General features: G+C 56.1%; 1 long non-coding RNA gene across 1 annotated transcript in view; it reads right to left on the bottom strand.

Annotated features, from left to right (window-relative positions):
- The window catches only part of LOC142016965 (uncharacterized), a 36,848-nt gene extending 24,971 nt beyond the window's left edge, over positions 1 to 11,877 (bottom strand). Inside the window, exon 1 of the long non-coding RNA XR_012646416.1 lies at positions 9,086 to 11,877. This is a non-coding gene — a long non-coding RNA (uncharacterized LOC142016965). The remainder of the gene's footprint in view (positions 1 to 9,085) is intronic.
- Between the last annotated feature and the right edge of the window lie 1,934 nt (positions 11,878 to 13,811).

Genomic DNA, 13,811 nt, shown 5'->3' with positions numbered 1-13,811 from the left:
TTGCCCCTTGGGGATATAGCTACACCCTACCTCCTGGTGGGGCGAGGCTGAACTGAGCGCAAGAAACTCTGGAATTCGGGGCAGATGGAGACCTTAGACGCAGCTCCCGGCATTCTCATGGCCCAAGCCTGTTCCTTTCCCTAGGTTTGTCTGGCAAAACCCGACACGTGTCACATCCGCCCGCCAGCTTCTCACAGCGACGCTCAGCCAGGCAGGCCAGCAGTCCTCGGGCGCTTGCTGGGGGCAAGAACTGCGAGCGTCACATGGAGTAGAGCTCTGGTGAGATGCAGCCAGAGCCGAGCTCCTCACCCATGAGCGGGCAACCGACTGCTACCTCTGCTCTGGACAGGTGTCAGTAAGCGCACAACCTGCAGGGGACGCGGAGGCCCCCAGGGATTCCCACCAGCCCCGGAGGCCGTTAGACTGTGCAGAACGCTCTGCCCGAGGCGGCCGGGCTGACTGCTGACCACTGGGCATGCAGGAGTCTCCACTCGCTGGAAGCACGGTGCCCAGTGCTGCAGGGCAGGGGAAGCCAGTGTTGCCGGGAGCCTCGCCGTCCACACAACCCACGCGACGTTGCCTCCTTCCCTTCGCTGCTGTGCTGTTAGCATGGAGGAAAGTGACCTTTCTCACAGGTCCGTGGTAGCTGCTGAGCCCGTTTTAGCCAACTGCGAGCTGTCTGAAGACAGCGAGTGAGAGGTGCTCTGTTTGCCTTCTGGGGTTTGAGCCTGTTGGGTACCATCAGGCCAGTTTTCCTGCTCTATCCCACAACCAGCAGGGCTGGAAAGTTCTGGTTTTCTAACGACAGCTGAGATTGTCCTCTCATCACATGACTCCTGGAGGTGGGTCTTTAAGGAAAGCAGCAAATGCCTCAAAACTCATGCGTTGCTGTGGCGCGGCCAACGTTGTTTGCCCATAGTTTAAAAGAGAACAGCTCTGTGGCACGACATCTCACCCAGGCTCTACAGGTTGGACCTCCCTGATCCGGCACACACGGGACCTGAGCAGTCCCAAAGGTGGGAGTTTGCCAGACCAGGGGAGGTCAATTCCAGCCACTCTGCTGTTGGACTCCATGGTCCATCAGCAGACCTGGCCAGGCTCCCCTCTGGGCCACTGACCAGACTTTGCTGCCAGCCCTCCTGCCAACCCAGCTCCATTGCCAACCCTAGCCACCAGCTCTGGCTCCCAGGCCCCCTGCCCCACTGCCACAGGGCACACAGAGAGTTCCCTTTGTGGGCACTCCACTCTTATTCCACTTTGGGACTTACGTCCAAGGCATGACCCGGAATCCCGTCTGTGACAGACGCCCAGGCGTAGGCAAACCTTCAGTGATTTGCTCCAGTGTCAGTGGCAAAGGTGCAGACAGGATTCAGCTCCAGAGGGTCAGTCTCAAGTGCAACAGTGGCCAACGACAGGGTGGAGACATCGGTCTAGATTGGCCAGAAGATTTCCAAAGGCAGCCTGGCAACGAGTTCCTAAGTTCCCCTCGCTTAGTTCGTTCAGTCCACACAGATGTAAAAGACCTGAGTGTCTGTAGGTTTGCTTTGCCATACAGTGAGATAAAACCTTAGCAATTCGTAACGTGAGCTGTAGCTTCCCATATAATGCAGCAAACCAAAGCCATGGAGCGGCCTACCTCTCTGCACCTTTGCATTTCTGGCACCTCAGCCCATGTTAATTTCCAGCTTTTATCGTTAACCTCCAATCTTGTGCACTGGCCACAGTACAGGCTCCTGCCACAGCAGGCCTGAGTTAACTCACAAAACACAGCAATGAAAATCGGTGTATGGTTCCCTGGATTTCAGCCATTCATTTTTTGCTACCACTGACTTGGAATTGGAGTGACCAAGCCCAACTGTCTGCTTCACAAGCGTCTCCATTTCTCTTAGGGCAACCGGGGGACCCATCTGACTGAGTGCAAGGGCTGCGTTAGTGCGTAAGCATCCATTCCATGGCACTATCATCTCAAAAGCCAGAGAAGGCCGTTGTTCACTGGAATGTTAGAAACAGCCTGGGAGCTGCTATCTGAAAGCTTAGTAACCCTGGGGCCCTGGACAGCTGTGCACATGGGAGGCTTTTTTGGTTTGAGCTAATCTAGCTTGGGTTGGGACTGGCCTCCTGGAGGGGAACGAACAGAGCAAGAACCAGCTCTGCAACCCTGTTTCGGTTGTGCTGTAATCCCAACTATTCAGTGAGCATTTATGCACTGCCTTGGAGAACGAGAAATGCTTTCCAGGTGCCACTTGCAATTTCAGAGGGCTCAGATGAGAAGCCCATAGTCTGAGTTCAGATACGCTGGGATGAATTGCCCATCCTTATTAAAAGCTCATCCATCAAGGAGGAAGCCGCACTCGGACTGCTGAGCAACAAACAGCAGAATCTCCCCAGAGCAACGCAATGAGATGCAGACTTGCATTTTTATTCAGCTGATAATGCAGGTGCCTGTTCAGCTAATTGCTGGCAGAAAGCCGCCGCCACCCAACCTGCATTAGAAATCACAACAGCAAAGGTGACAAGAGCTGCCAGACGTAGCAGGCTCCCACGCTCACTACTGCACTAAGCACAGCTGTTCCAGTCGGTGCACCGTGACAGGGGAGCTCTTCCAAGGCACAGATGCGAGATGGGCACTCAAAACCTTGTGCCTTTCAAGGGGAGCTGTGCCTTGTCTCTCACTGGCCGAGATGTGCTGTGACTTCCCTCCCAGCTGTGCTTTCCAGGCCTGGCCATAGGACGCAGCGTTTGGTTTCCCAGCTGTTCAGGGCTGTCGTTCACTCGTGCAGGGTCTTTGCTTTGTCGTCAGGCCAGTGCTGCTGCAGCAATGCCATCGCTCTCCCGTCGGCCTCAAGGGATAAAGGACGAACAGACCTAGCCAAGAGGACGGCACCTTGGCTGTCTGCCTAACCTGCATCTCCAGCCCCTCTTCGTAGGAATGTACTCAAGGCACGTTCCCAAACACGAGAAAGAAACTGGGTGGTGGAAGTGATCCATGCAGACAGAGCTGAGAGAGTTTGGGACAGGTTGCGCCTCCCTGCTCCAGCACCCTCCAGACCTGAGTGGTCGTGAACGAGGGACCAGAGGAGTTCAGGCCTCTGGCAGCCGCCCCTCCTGGCCACCACCTGCTCCCTGCCCCTAGGCTGCCTGGGGGCTCCACTCCTGGTGGGGCTCTCCACCCCCAGCTCAACTCCCTGCTGCCACAGGGCTGCCAGGACTTCCCAGTCCTGGCTTGGCTCCCTGCAGCAGGGTTGCCAGTGGGGCACCCCAGCTAGGCTCCCTGCAGTGCGATCTGTGCCAGGCTCCTCACGGTGGGGCTCCGCTCCGGCCCACCAGCCAGACTGGCTCTGGGCAGCTGAGGCTCTCTGGAATAGGCACTCCCTGGTCCAGCAAAATCCCTGTTCCAGAAGGATGAGAGTGTTTCAACCTGTACTCCGGCAGAAAGTTTATCTACACAAGGATGAGCTGGAGACACAGTAACATACCACGGGCACGGAGGGAGTAGTTGCCAGGACGCCGCACACCCTGTCTGCGGGGCACGGCCCGCTGGTGGAAAATCACAATTAACAGGCCAGGGGCTGACCTGTAACTGACCAGGTCTCAATTCCCCACACAGAGGGCACCATTCACATCCCCACTGCCCAGCAACCAGGAACTTTTACACCCAGTCACTCCAGCCAGGTCTTCTCGGCCTCGGGCTGGGGACAAACACACGCACTATTGTGACAGTGGAACACACCACCAGACACCCAGCTCCTGCTGTCAGCACCGTGTCACCTGCCCAGACCTCGGGCATTTCTTTGGCCAGTCATGGTCCTGCACTTACTTTGGTGGACACGGTTTGGGGAGGGCAGAGAGAAGCGAGGTGAATACGGACCCACGCCAGCCTCTGCATTTGGCCCACACTGTGCCCAAGATGGGCTAGCTCCACCCCGGTGTTTCTGCAAAGCTCAGCTCCTGCTGAAGTCTATTGCAGCAGAAGACAGGCATTTGTTAGACTGTGACCCAAGCCAACAGCAGCTTGGATGTTGAGCGAGGAGGCCCCACCTGCATAGCGTTAACATCCTGTTAGAAACGAGGCCAAAGAATTGCTTGCATTCCATCTGGGAACGCTGGATGGACGCCAGGGATTGTGCATGCCTCTCGGCTCACCCCCGGAGCTTTGCTGCCAGTGACTCCACCTGCAAGTTACTGACCTGTCTGCTACAATGAACCGAGCGGAAGCTCAGCTCCTGCTTTCATTTGCTGTGTTCATTTCAGTGCCGGGTTTCACCTGGGCGCTCCCCATATTCCCGCCCTGTACTGCTGATCAGGGTTCGAAGTGCTGGCACTAAACAATGGAGAGGATTACGTTTTGGGTAACTGCTCGCCAATAGGCCGTGTAATTCACCAGGTCCCATGAGGAAGGCAGTGCCTGGCCTCCCCCTCCATTTTCCAGCGCAGGAATTGGTACTAATGTCCAGGGAGGTAAGGGGTTAATGTCTTTAATGCACAGAACTAGCCTGCAGGCCCTGTCCCAAACCCTGTGATGAGGTGGTCTGTTCTCTGCGTCAGCGCCACAAGAGGGTATCATACACGCAGGTGAGCATTGCAGGGTAGGGGCGGAACCAGGTCATTTCCGCAGTTCCCCCTGCAGCCTGGGATAGCAGCAGGAAGACTATTGACAGCAGCTTAACTCTACACCCGCTGATGCAGAGTTGCATTAGCTGTGATCTGGGGAAGGCTGTGTTGCTTTAGGACCAGACAGCCATGGCCAGAGTCAGGCAAGACAGTCCCTGCTAGCTAGCAGGGAACTCTGGTGTCTGGGCCAGGCCTCAAAGGTGTGCTAAGCGTGGATTTCCAGGGGGCTAGCCACAGCCCCGTGAGCTAAATGCCAGCAGGAGCATTGCCTGGCACGGCCTCTGCATGCAAATGCCCTGCTCCCGCGGCAGGCCCCAGGGCGCTTTGCTCGCTGTGCCGAGCTGGGGAACACGGCTGGGCAGCAAGATGCAGGAGCAGCACTTCTCTGCCTTTCCCCCGAGTGCTGGGCCAAGGGGGCGGTGCCTGGCACGGCACACGCACACAGCTTCCAAGCAGCCACAGTGCAGAGCCCCCAAAAAAGCCAGTGTCCAGTGGGGACCCCCACTCCATCTAATGCAGCCTGGGCTCTCTGGTGGCAGGGCCCAGGCGGAGGCTGTGCAGGAAAATGGTGGCTCCCGCCTGGGCCACGTGGCTTTTCTGTAGCTCAGGAAATGTCAGTGAAAACCCTGGCAACTCGCCTGCCCACAGCGGTGCTCATGCCAGGAACCTCCTGCCCAGTCACCCACTGGCCTGGGCCAACTCATGGCTGCAGCCTCGTGCTTCCTAGTATGCAAGGGCTGCTCCTGGACTGGCCCCTGGCAGAGAGAGGAAGCTGGCTTGGCTACAGGTCTGACCTACCCCTCGATGCCCGGTGGAACTGAAGGTCTGGCTGGGGTGTCCACCGGCTGGAAGCATGGAGGGAGAGGTTCAGGGGTTGTACCCCACTTCGGCTATCAGGCTTACCAGGAGGGGGCTTGGAAACACCCCCAGCCCTGGTGGGGCTCTTCTTTTAGACCAAGTCCCTCTTTAGAGGTGCAGTGAAAAACCGAGGCCCAGCTAACTGCAACGGTTCGCTAGTCTGGAATGCCTGGGTGGGCACAGCTCCTGGACAGTGGGTTATGGGCGTCTCGGCAGTCCTTCTACTCGGGGGGCGGGTTTAAAAACCCAGCAAAACACCTTTATTTCCAGCCTCTTGAGCCAGTCTGGGGAGTGGTTCCCCCCCAGCACCACTGCTTCTGTCCTGTCTACTAAAGCCTGGAGCCAGACCGCTCGGAGGCCCACTTTGTCCAGCTGGAGCACGCAGCCAGCTACACTGGTGGATTGTGGTACAACCAGTCATTCTCTTGCGGGTGACAGCCTGCATGGCGTTACCTGCGATGGCACCCTGCACAGAATTTTCCTGCGCTCCAGCAAGACAGCTCATATTCAGAGCAAATTGAAGCTAGCGAAACGAATGTATCTTAAAACCCCTGTAACTCAGATGACCTTGTAGGTGTTTCCGGTCCCCAAACATGAGTGTGCTTTGTAATCCCTCTCTCTGCCTAGGATTCGGACAAAATTCCAGCACCAGCTCCTGCAGGCTGAATTTTCCCACCATTTCACTCTCACCAGGCTGATTGTTTTGTTGGCCACACAAGCTCATGCCACAGTGGGTCTGACTCAAGCACTGCCTGTGAATGCACAGGAAAAAATTGCTCATATTAAAGCAAAACCATTTATCATGCAGGACATTATCATAATACTGAGCTAGAGTGAAACAATCTTTTCTCCATGCACTGGTTAGTGCTGTAACTTATCTGTTTGACGGGGGTCGGGGGGGGGAAGCCGTAGTGAATGAATGTTCCTTTAGAAATCTCTCAGATTCTTTCGGGTCTAATTTTAAGCAAGCACAACCTCGGCAATGCATTCCACAGCATGGCTGCGTTCCATTTCCTCTGGCCCTGCAGCCATACACATCCACACTTGGATGGAGTCTCCGAACCCGAGATGGAATCCTTTGGGGAATGTGGTAACCACAGGTTGAACCTCTCCTGTCCGGCACTCTCGGGACCTGACCTGTGCCAGATGAGAGAATTTGCAGACAACAGGAAGTCAATAGTGTCTGGCAGCGTTACCAACACTCCCACTGCTTACTGGGCTCCTAGAAGACAAGTAGGGGTCAGTTACAGCTAATAACAGCCCAGCACACTGAGAACAGGACTGGTGGCTGGAAAAAAAAAACTTTATGGGACTGCTGGAAATTTGGCCACGCCCATGATAAATGGTCAGCCAGCTAACTACAATCATGCCAGATTACGGCGTTTGCTGGACGAGAGAGTTCCAGGCTAGAGAGGACTGAAGGTTATCTTGACAAGCTGTTCTGGCTTTGATTTGATTCTGTTTGTACCAAGTTTCCTCCACTTACCTCTGGCCAGTCTGACACTCTGCAGTCTTGCCTTAGTCCACCTCTAGTGAGAGCTGGAGCGACTCCACAGGCAGGACTTTTACCTGTAGCTGGGCTTGGATGGCTACTGAACTGCAGCTGTGTCTGCGCAGTAGAGTCCCAACCCCAGACTGTCAGCGTTCCCTGTACGCTGAGCACTTGGGCAGAGCCCAGTAAAGATTCAGGTGCCGCCGCTGATCAGCAGTTCTGCCTACCTGAAATGCCCTCGGAGGTGCGCGAGCCACACCACTGGGCACTTTGGGGCTGGTTCAGCTGCGCCTCCATTTCAGTCTCCCTATCGATATGCCTAGGAGGGACGGTCTGACCCTCGAGCCCTTTCCCTTAGGGCAGGCCAGCTCCGGCCGGCTGGTTTAAAAGCACTGTGCTAGCTGAGCTTTGTCCAACATGGGATCACAGACTCACAGAACACTAGAACGGGAAGGGACCTTGAGAGGTCATGGTGTCCAGTCCCTGCCCTCATGGCAGGGCCAAGCACGGTGTCGACCCCTCCCCCCAACCTAATGTCATCCAAACAGATGGAAATTTCATGTACGTTCAGATGAAAAAACCCACCACCTTTCAGCACGTGTGAGAAAAGCGTGTGGACGATGAAAATGCTATTAACCGCTATGTACGTGTGACTACACAGATGTCAAAGTGCCGTAGTTCAACGTTTCTAATGAGATGGCTGAACCACAGACCCAGCAGCTGATGGTGCTGCAGCCCCCCCCCCCCCATGATGTCATGCCCCTCTGCCCCCCCTTTGCACACCCAGGATCTAGACCATCCCTCGCGAGTGTTTGTCTAACGTGCTCTTCAATATCTCCAACGATGGAGGTTCTCCAACCTCCCAAGGCAATTTATTCACAGGCGACAAGGGGCTGGAAGAGACCTCTGAGGTCATCTAATCCCACCCCCTGCCAAATTAACGGCCTGTTAACATTCACCACTAAGGCCACACTCAAGAGTTTTGCATGATGCAAAGGCCATGTGCCCTGCAGCTGGCTCGTCGGCTTGATTGAGTCGTCTTTCGTGCATTACAGAAACCATTCTTAGCAGCATACGTCTGCCTAAACTGTTCAGCAGCAAATCTATTCCTTCACTCCGGGGATTTCGCACAAGTCGTGCTCGTGAGCTGGGGTTTCCGAAGACGTAATCAGTGCAGCAAAATATTCCCTCGTGCTTGGCTCTGCAAGAACCACGAGCCAACGGGGATTATGCCACAACGCAGCGCGTGTCAATTACGCACAATGGTAGTAGTAGGGTGGGCGGGTTAGGATGAGCTGCCAGGAAACACATGGCCAGCGCTGGGAAGGCCTGTTTATGCCGCTTGGACCAGCGGTGAGCATGCTACTGGCAATGGGCCTGTACAGGGGGTGTTAGAGGTTTGACCCCAGCAGGGCGAGGAACGGCCACAGCACCTTGCTGCAGTCGCAGGGCTGCCCAGGTTGCGAGCGGACAGTGGGCAGGGCAGGGCAGCAGTCTCTGCCAGCTCAGTCCCTTGGCCCTGGGCTGAGCAACAGGCTGTATGTGAGCCCCTGGCCCTGGGGCGGGGCAGGGCAGGGCAGGGCAGCAGTCAGTGCGCTGCTCAGCTCCTAGCAGTGGGGCTGGGCCTGGGGCTGGAGCAGGGCAGGGCAGCAGTCAGTGCGCTGCTCAGCTCCTAGCAGTGGGGCTGGGCCTGGGGCAGGGCAGCAGTCAGTGCGCTGCTCAGCTCCTAGCAGTGGGGCTGGGCCTGGGGCAGGGCAGGGCAGCAATCAGTGCGCTGCTCAGCTCCTAGCAGTGGGGCTGGGGCTGGGCCTGGGGCAGGGCAGGGCAGCAGTCAGTGCGCTGCTCAGCTCCTTGCAGTGGGGCTGGCCCTGGGGCAGGGCAGGGCAGCAATCAGTGCGCTGCTCAGCTCCTAGCAGTGGGGCTGGGGCTGGGCCTGGGGCAGGGCAGGGCAGCAGCAGAACACACATGTTGATGTGGGTCTGGAGAGGCGAGGGGAGCACAGCCCCACCCACTCCACTGCGTCCCCACCCGGGGCCCTAACAGCGGCTGTCGCCAGCCAGGGGGGTTGCTGGCTGTAGCACACTGACGTGGGCTCTGGCAGGGTGGCCCCGAGCTACTTCCTACCTGCACTGGCGGGAGGTCCCACTCTGGGTCATCCAGAGGTCAGGCAGGTCCATGTCGCTGGGGCAGGCGGCTCTGGGGTCCGGGCAGGGCAGCTGGGTCAGGCCAGTCCATTGGGTCCAGCACAGGTCTGCACACCGGCTCTCAGGAGCCTGGCACAGGACCTCCTCTCAGCTCCAAGGCTGCCCTTTTAATGAGCCCTAGGCCCCGCCTCTGGCACTTCCTGCCTGGTCTCTGGGGGTGGGGCCTGGGTGCTCTGACTCCACCCACCAAGGCCTCCAGGGCGGGGGAAGGGCACACCCGCTACAGGGCCATTGTAAACCCAGGTTGGGCTGTACAAGTGCAGGGGGCAGGCGCTTTGGGGCAGGGCCTGGTTCTACAAAGACCAGCGAAATAGGCCCCGTTCCCAGGAGCTGCCCCCAGAGCAACAATGAAGATAGGGCTGAGAGCTCATTATCACTGTCCAGCACTCCTGCACCGACCCTGCGTCCCACGCAGCTGCTGTGAGACCACGGCAGTTCTTGGGGAGGCCCTGCTGCCAGCTGGTTTCCAGTCTCAGCTCCGCCACTGACCTGCTGGGCAACCTTGGGAGAGTCACAACCTCCCTCCATGCCTCAGTTTCCCCTTCCCCCTCGTTAGCCCTGTGGGTGTAGCTGGTAAGCTCTTTGGGGCGGGGCGGGGCAGGGCGGGGTGTGTACACAGTGCCACATGCAACGGGGCCCCGTCTCATCTGGGTGCTGCTTCAATGCTTCTAATAAGCAAATTTCACCGTGCAAAATATGGGTTAAAGTCACGTCTCCCCTCAGATACGGAATGTCGCAGACACTGGGCATTCCTGGGAAACGTGCTTGGACATTGGCGCAATGGCAAACGTTCCCCCGACTCGATAAGAGCGGCATGGCCTCATCCCGCTCCCTTTGAGCCAAGAGTCGCAAGCCCTTTGATGACACAACAGGCTTCAGGGAGACGGTTCTGTTGGCACTTGCAGACCTGGCCTGCCGCTCAATGGCCTGAAGGCCGGGGGCTGTTGGGTAGAGTCACGTGCAGCTGCTGGAAAGCTTGTATGGAGCCAGCCCGCAGGCCAGCGACAGAAGCCGGCAGTGGCCAGGGAAGGGGAGACACCAGCCTTTCAGCCCGAGGCCACCCAAGCAATAAGTGGAAAGAGCTGTGCTGTGTGCAGGCCCTGTGCGGAGCTGCCCCGCCTGACTGGCGTGTGCTCTCAGGGCTGCCTGTGGCAAGGCTGTCAGCACGTCGCAGAATGGACACCATCGCCACAGTGCAATTCCTCGCGAGCAGGGGAGATGATGGCGGCTGCTCAGGAGGGATGGGAGCCAGCTGGTGAAGATGTGGCTGCCACAGGGGACCAGTCAGAAGGAAGGTCAGGGCAGCAACCCCAGGATGGCTGGCCCCAGTAATCGTACAAAGGACCCAGGACTCCAATGCAGGTGTTGGACATTTAAGACCTTTTGGTGAGCAGAAACCAAACCTCAGTAACAGAAGTGGCTGCCAACCGGGTTTTCCATTTCATGAGACATTCCACAAAGTCAAACATTCGTTCCATTCCAGAATGAAAACAAAGGTGGCACTGGCCCCTGACCAACACGCGCACATGGGACTCCCGGGGCCTGCCCAGTTTCTTTCTGACATTTAAAAAAAAATGAGTTAACACAATATGTCACAGCAGAGTCCCTTAGCAACGAGAAATCAAACCATTTGGTCTCCTCTTCCCCCAGCAATGGCAAATGGCAGCTAAGTGCCTGGTGCCTTTTTTTCTAGCAAATAGAACTTTTTTGCTGTCAGCTGCTCAGCTGCTCTGACGGGAAAGCTGTTGGGCAACTCCTGACTGGCTCTAGTCAATTGCCTTGTGCTAGAGAAAACTGAAAAAGTGCCTGGGTTACTAAGGCAGCGTGGCCGTCATATTGGGCGATAACAGCACGAGCAGAAACAATAAGATACACCTTTGTTCCTACAGAGAGGCCTGAGCATCCCTCCTGGCACTTGTTCGTTAGAACCTGAGCAAAAAGGGGAATGTGAATTCTCATCTTCTTTCCTTTTGCAGTGGCACATCTCAGGGAAGGATGACTCAGGTACGTTCCAAGGGTGGGTAATGGACATCCTGGATCTCCGCTGTTTATTAGTTATTGGAGTTAATGGGCAATGAAAACAAAAACCAGCTTGAATGTCCCTCCTCTTCTCAGTTCCCAGACCAATATTCCCTCTTTTTTCCAACCATGTGTGGAATAAATGTTATGTGCACTGAGGCATGTGTGGATGCGCACCACCAGCAGAAACACAGGCTGCTGGCTGCGGGCGCTCTGCTAATCAGCGGGATGGCATTTGACTTTCTCCTGGGTGGTCACCCATGCACTCAGCTTACTGGGAACGCCATCCCAGACCCTTGACCAGCCATAGGAAGAGCAGGCTGAAACAAGCAAGAGAGTTGTTACCTTCATTTTGCAACTGACATGGCGAGTGCTCAGCTGTGCCTCATAACTTACAGTCCCACAGAATCACAGGAGGTCAGAACCAGATCGCGCCAGGGCCTTATTCATCTGGTGCAATGAATCACTTTCAATTGCTGGTCCTTGAGTGTGAAGCGAAGATCAGGCTCCCAGCGGAGTTTCAAGCCCATTAGCTCAGCTTGATTAAATCTCGGTTTGGTAAGTCAGACGCTGAGGTGCCTGTTAAGTTCCAGGCTGTCAGGCAACCTCGAGATGACAAGCAGAACTTACGGTTATTTCTGCTCAACAGAAGGCATGAAATCAACGAGTAAATCAGCCGTACAGCTCAATGCACAAAACCCATTTCCAGCTATTGCCCTGCGAGAAGTCAGCCAAAACTCAACTGTGCTGCATTCACAAGGCACTCTGACTAACTGGCCACTGGGAAGCAAGCCCTGAGCTCCAGCGGCTTGCCTAGGCCGAGGCTGTCTGTCACAGCAGGGCTTGAGTTACCCCTGCCGGCTCTGGATGCACATCCAGTGACTGTCCTGCCCCCTGGCCTGGTGCTCTGCCAATGCAACACAGCACTATGCTGTGGTAGAGCTGAGCTCCCAAGGGGGCAAGGTATGCTGGGATGTGCTCTCCCTGTAGAGAGGCAGAATCCCTCCACACCCCTGGGCCCCTTCACAGACCCAGCTCCCAAAGGCTGGCTGTGCCTCCAGAGTGACAGCACAACCCCTGTGGGTGATTTCATCCCTCCTCCCACGTGAGCTTCTGCAGGGAACGAATTGCATTCCAGCCTTTGCCAGAGGCAGCATCACCGCTGGGCACACCAGTCTGCATACCCAGCCAGCTGCACCTGCAAGCATCGGCTGAGACCAGAGCCCCCGTGTGCTGGATGCAGTGTGACCTGCACCTGTCCCATAACACTTACACGCTAGAGTAAAGCTCCATGCACATCGCTGCGAGAGAGCCGCTCTTTCTGTACCCCGGCTAGAGGCCTGCCCCCAACCGCTACGCCAGCCAGGATTCCACAGCGCTTGCACGGCGCTGTACTTTCCACTCTCATTTCAAACTGACCAGCACAGTCGCGGGGAAATTTTGGCTTGAAAAAGTAGTTTGAACCTTTATTCAGCATGAAGCAAGCGATTGCAGCTACTTCTCTGCTTCAAACTGGCCACGAACCTAATCACTTTGCTGGACTGGGAGTCTGAGCACTGGGCGCTTGAGCAGATGGTGTCAGTGTGAGGACCCACTCTAGTGGCTGGTTGTGAACTGCTACGGTTAAAGTCTATGCCCTGGAAATTCCGACAGCACTAAATATAGCCCTGCTGCTGGGAGAAATTGCTTACATTTTTCTTGTTAGCCTTTCGTAACTGAATGTAACACCCCTGTTCCAGCAGGCTCCAATTATGGAAGTGTAAGCGAAGTGCCTTGCACAAGAGGCACCATCTCTTTGGGGCCAGGAAGCCCAATTCTGCATTTCGGAGCTGCCCGGCAGAGGGCAGATTTTAAAAGAGCAACACAGAGTCCTGCCACTGGTAAATATTTGCCCAGGAAGAGCAATCTGAGCGCAGTTCCACTGAAGGCTCCCGGGGCAGCAAGTTTCAGTTACAGAGAACACCCAGAGCCTCTCTCAGGTATCATCCCGCTTTGTTTCTCCTGATGAGAACGCACCCGTTCTTTGGTGTGACGCCAGCAGAGCGCAGCCTGGGCTGCAGATGCTCAGACCTCACACATGCAGGGATAGCGAGAACCACAGGTCAGCCATTCTCCACCCAGCTGGGCGACCGTTTTGCAGGCACAGCCGATGCAGGCAGGCAAGGGGCCAGGCTGCTGCCCTGTACCTGATCTCGGTACCTGATCTGATTGGTCAGAACAGACAGCTGGCTGCCCAGCAACCAGACAGGCTCCTGCCAATGGCTGCTCCCGAAATGGATGCCCTGTGGTGGCTGAAAGCAGTTGCATGGGCACGAATGTGCACACTAGAAGGAAGCTGTAAAGCTGAAAGACAGAAGGCTGGTGGACAGAGAGTGGTAGTGTTAGACCGTGGTTAGAGCTCTGCCTTTGGACTCAGGGGACCAGGGTTCAAATACTAGTTTATTGGATAACTCATGGCCTCTCCGGTGACTCAGTTTCCCAATCTGTGAAATGGGGATAGTGAGACACCACCCACCCTTGTAAAGAATCAAGCTTTCAGCCAAGCTAGTCCCTGAGACCAATCTAAAATTAGCTGCCTGGTTGTGTACTTCCAGGTCCAAATGAGGCACATGGTTGAGTGGTCAGTT

The sequence above is a fragment of the Carettochelys insculpta genome, chromosome 8 (assembly GCF_033958435.1).
Source record: "Carettochelys insculpta isolate YL-2023 chromosome 8, ASM3395843v1, whole genome shotgun sequence".
NCBI classification, from domain to species: Eukaryota; Metazoa; Chordata; order Testudines; family Carettochelyidae; genus Carettochelys; species Carettochelys insculpta.
This window is presented reverse-complemented; position numbering and strand designations above follow the sequence as displayed.